Here is a 5,596-nt window from a genome sequence, read left to right as displayed (position 1 = left end):
GATAGACAGCGAGGCGGACACTTCACAGAGCAACCCAACAATGGACAATAGAAGCAAGACCTGAATGGTGAAGATTGGCTAGGCAGGGGTCCCCAAACTTACACAGGAGGCCAGTTCATTGTCCCTCAGACCGTTGGAGGGCCACCACATACAGTGCTCCTCTCACTGACCACTAATGAAAGAGGTGCCCCTTCCGGAAGTGTGGCAGGGGCTGTATGCAGCCCATGGGCCGTAGTTTGGGGATGCCTGAGCTAGAGCCTGACCTGTGGTGGCGCAGTGGACAGAGCGTTGACCTGGAACACTTAGGTCGCTGGTCTGACACCCTGGGCTTGCCTAGTCAAGGCCCATATGACAAGCAATCAGAGAACAACTAAAGTGAAGCAGCTATGAGTTGGTATGTCTCATTCCTTCCTCCTACCCTGTACATAAAATCTTTTTAGAAAGCTGGCTAGAAAAAAAAATTGCAACAAAGTTTTTTCTTTTTTTAATTTAGAAATTAAATTTCAGCCCTGGTCGGTTGGCTCAGCAGTAGAGCATCAGCCTGGCGTGTGGAAGGCCCGGGTTCAATACCCGGTCAGGGCATACAGGAGAAGTGATCATCTGCTTCTCCCCCCACGCCTGCTCCCTCTGGCCCCCCCCCTCCCGCAACCGTGGCTCCATTGGTTCAAGCACATCAGCCCCAGGTGCTGAGGATTGCTCTGTGGAGCCTCTACCTCAGGTGCTAAAAATAGCTCCATTGCAAACATGGCCCCAGATGGGCAGAGCATCAGCCCTAGATCTGGGTTGCCAGGTGCATCCCAGTCAGGATGCATGATGGAGTCTGTCTATCTCCCCTCCTCATTTAAAAGTAAAAAATAAAAATAAAGACTAGAGCAGAAATTAGTAAAATAGAGAAAAATCATTGAAACCAAAAGTTCTTTGAAAAGATCAAGAAAGTTGACAAATCCTTAGCTGGACTAGGAGAAAACAGACAAGACTCAAATTACTATAATTAGAAATGAAAGTGGGGACATTGCTACCAATGCTACAGAAATAAAGAAGACTGAGAGTAAACAATTCTCTGCCAAATTAGATAACCTAGCTGCAATGGACAAACTCCTAAAAACACAAAGCCTACCCAGACCAACTCATAAAGAAGCAGAAAATCTGAATAGTAACAAGACTGAGTCAGGAATAATAAAAGAAAAAGTCTCCCAACAAAGAACAGCCTTGGAGCTGATGATGGCTTCACTGATGAATTCAACCAAATACTTAAATAAAAGGCAATACCAACTCTACTCAGCCTTTTCAGAAAAAACTGAGGGGGACATTACCTAACTTAGTCTTAGGAGACCACTCTGATATTAAAGCCAGAAAAAAAAGAAACTAAGAACAACAGGCCAATATCTTTAATGAACACTGATGCAAAATATATATAAATATATATATATAGGCAGCAAATATATATCCCTGGAACGCAAGGGTGATTCAACACATGAAAATATAACGCTACATCAACAGAACAAAGGGGAAACACCCCACATAACTTTCAGTTGATACAGAGAAAGCATTTGCCAAAATTCAACTCATTTTGTGATGAACACAACAAACTAGAAACAGAAGGTAAAAAGCTCGTATATGAAAAATGCGGTGAGCGTCGTACTGTGTTGAAAGATGGAGAGCCACTCCTCTAAGGTCCAGGGGGGGGCCACTTTAACCACAGCACTGGAAGGTCTAGTCAAGCAAATAGGCAAGATAAATAAAGGATGAAATAAAATTATCTGTTTAGAGATGATATATGTAGAAAACCAAAGATTCCACTAAAAAACTGTTAGAAGAATGAATTCAGCAAAGTAGCACAATACAAAGTAAACACAAAAAGTTGCACTTCTATACCCAAAGAACAATATGAAAAAATTACAAAACAATTCTATTTACAATGGCATCAAGAAGAATAAAATACTTATACTTGGTAATGAAATTATACTGGGTAATGAACCCAATAACTATAAAACATTGCTAAAAAAAATTAAAGACAAAACATAGCTCATGTTCGTGAATTGGAAGAGTTAATATTGCTAAAATGTCAATATGACTCCAGGATATCTACAGCTTAAATGCAACCCCTTTCGAATCCCCAATGATGGTTTCTTACAGAACTAGAAAAACCAATTCTAAAATTCATATGGGTTAAAGGACCCCAAATAGACAACCACAAAGTAAGACTACAGGACACGTTTCCTGGTTTCAAAATGTATTACAAAGCTACAGGAACCAAAACAGTGTGGTATTGTCGTTTAGACTAGTGGAATAGAATAGAGGAGCCAGAAATAAGCCCGCACATAGATTGTCAAATTGTTTTTGTCAAGGGTTCTGAGATCACTCAGTGGGGGAAAGGACAGTCTTCAACAAATGGTGCTGTGGAAACGGGACATCCACGTGCTGGAGAATGACATGGGGCCCCTACCTCACATCACATACAACTTAGAATGGATCGAGGACCTCAGTGTAAGACAGACCTAAAACAACTATACTCTTAAAATAGAAGTTGAGCCCCAGCCGGATAGCTCCATTGGTTAGTGTTGTCCCAATATGCCAAGATTGCAGCTTTGATCCCTGGTCAAGGCACATCCGAGATTCAGCCTACAATTGCATAAATAAGTGGAATAAATCACTTGCTCTTTCTCTCCTCCCCTTTCTCTCTCTCTCTAAAAAATAGTTATCCAAAGAAGATAAACAAATGGCCAACAAGCACATGAAAAGATGTTCAATATCACTAATCCTTAGAGAAATCCAAATCAGAACTACAGTGAGATACCATTTCACCCCATTAGAATGGCTACTATTTTTTTAAAATGGGCCTGACTTGTGGTGGCGCATGGATAAAGCGTTGACCTGGAACACTGAGGTCACCAGTTCAAAACCCTGGGCTCGCCTGGTCAGGGCACATATGGGAGTTGATGCTTCCTGCTCCTCCCCCCTTCTCTTTGTCTCTCTTCCCTCCCACAGCCAAGGCTCCATTGGAGCAAGGTTGGCCCGGGCGCTGAGGATGGCTCCATGGCCTCCGCCTCAGGTGCTAGAATGGCTCCCGCTGCAATGGAGCAACGCCCCAGATGGGCAGAACATCGACCCCTGGTGGGCGTGCCGGGTGGATCCCGGTCGTGCAAGTCTGTCTCTGCCTCCCTGCTTCTAACTTAGGAAAAATACAAAAAAAAATTCTTTTTTAGTCACAAGAGCTGAAAAATGGGAGCAACCTAATTATATGGTGATGAGTAAACAATATGTTGTATATACATAGACACACGTATACCTACAATGGAGTGTTCTTCAGCCTTCAAGAGGAAATCCTGCAGTATGCTACAGCACGGGTGAACCTCAAGGTCATGACGCAAAGTAGAATGAGCCAATCGCAAAAAGACAAGTACTGTTTGATTCCTTTTATAGGAGGAACTCAGAGTAGTCAAATTCGTCAGGACAGTGTAACATTGGTTGCCAGGAGCCGGGGCGGGGGGGGGGGGGGGGCGGGAATCGAAGTCCCTGTTCAATGGGACAGGCTTTCAGTTTTAAAGGGAATTGGAGGGTGGTGGTGGTTGCTCAACAATGTGTGCTTACTACCCCTGAACTGGACACTTAAAAGGGGTCCCCAAACTTTTTACACAGGGGGCCAATTCACTGTCCCACAGACTGTTGGAGGGCCACCACATACACTGCTCCTCTCACTGATCACCAATGAAAGAGGTGCCCCTACCAGAAGTGCAGCAGGGGGCCGGATAAATGGCCTCAGGGGGCCACATGCAGCCCGCAGGCCGTAGTTTGGGGACGCCTGCTTAAAAATGACTGACATTGTTATCCTCTTTGTACTTTTACCATAATAAATAAAATGAATTCAGATGGGTCAAAGAAGTATCAAGGACAAGGCACACATGGTAGTTGATGCTTCCTACTCCTGCCCCCATCTCACTCTCTCTAAAAATGAATAAATGAAATCTAAAAAAAAAAAAAAATTGTTGCCTGACCTGTGGTGGCGCAGTGGATAAAGCGTCGACTTGGAACACTGAGGTCGCCAGTTCAAAAATTCCTGGGCTTGTCTGGTCAAGGCACCTGTGGGAGTCGAGGCTTCCTGCTCCTCCCTGCTTTTCTCTCTCTCTCCCCGCTCTCTAAAATGAGTCAAGTCTTAAAAAAATAAAAATGATAAATTATCAAAGACAAAAAGGAACAAAGACACACACACACACACACACACACACACACGTAGTTCATTACAGATTTTTTTGATAGTACCAAAGACTAGAAGCAATCTAACCACTGGGGAGTATCGATCATAAATAATGCAGTTGGTCAGATAAAAGATAGGACTCCAAAGATACATGGTTCAGTACGAACGGCAGGTGCGTACTGAAGAGTGCTTACAGTATACTCTTACTCGTTTAAAAAATGGGTCATATACACATACTCCTGTACTAACACAGAGAATATTTTGGAAGAAGAATCATAACTAGTGGATTCTAGGGAGGAGATGGGGTGGGAGGTCAGAGAAAACAATTTTACAAGCTCTTTGTTTGAAAAAACAATGATCTTAACCCACATTTTTAAAACTTAAATAATCCAAAAGCAGAACTAACAAATTCAAAGCTCGTTTAGTGTTTGAATATTGTAAAGTTTCCTATAATTGAGTGAGCATTGAGAATCAACTGGTCAGATGCTATTAATTCAGAACCAAATCTAATACTTCTAAAATAGTGAAAAATTATTAGAGTATATAAATCTGAAAGTGTTTTCAACCATACTGTCATTTTAAGCAGCTCTTGTCCATCTGAACAGAACTGGCATTGTTACAGAATCCCAAGGACTTGCTTAAAAAACATGGGGGAAGAAACACTATCAAATCTTCCCAGACGTTGTTGGAAGAAGAGAGTGAACAGTTGGTTATTTAATGAAATGGCTTAAACTTAACATAACAACAGATTCAGCTTTACCGGTGGTGGCGCAGTGGATGGTGTGTGTAAGGCCGGTGGCCGAGGCCAGGCAGGTCCACGCTGGATTCGGGCAGACGGCAGAGGAACTGTGGAGCGGGAAAGCGTTGGGGCCATTACGTCTAATAGAGTCTCACAACGGCAGACAAGCACACAGGCAGGGAAACCGCTTCTCCCGCAAACAGCAAGGAGGGCCCCTCACAGTGGCGGGCAGGCAGGCAACCCTCCACCCACCATCCCCCCTCTCTCTCCAGCGCCCACAGCCTTACACTGGCCACACACACGTGGTGCAGTCATGCACCCACGCACCAATCAGGCAAAGTGCTTGCAGCTGGTAATCCCGCCAGCAAGCCCAACACAGCTGCCTGCCCCACAGTGTGTCGACCTGGGACCCTGAGCCCACCGGTTTGAAACCCTGAGGCCTCTGATTTGAGAGCTCGGTTGCCAGCTTGAGCTTGGGATCAGAGACATGACCCCAAGGTCACTGGCTTGGCTGGAGCCCCACCCCCCTCGTCAAGGCGCAGAAGAGAAAGCAACCAATGAACAACTAAAGAGACTCAAGTATGAGTTGATGTTTCTCATCTCTCTCCCTTCCAGTCTCTCTCAAAAAGAAAACAAAACACAATAATAATAGATAACATTCA

The sequence above is a fragment of the Saccopteryx bilineata genome, chromosome 4 (genome assembly GCF_036850765.1).
Source record: "Saccopteryx bilineata isolate mSacBil1 chromosome 4, mSacBil1_pri_phased_curated, whole genome shotgun sequence".
Lineage (NCBI taxonomy): Eukaryota > Metazoa > Chordata > Mammalia > Chiroptera > Emballonuridae > Saccopteryx > Saccopteryx bilineata.
This window is presented reverse-complemented; position numbering follows the sequence as displayed.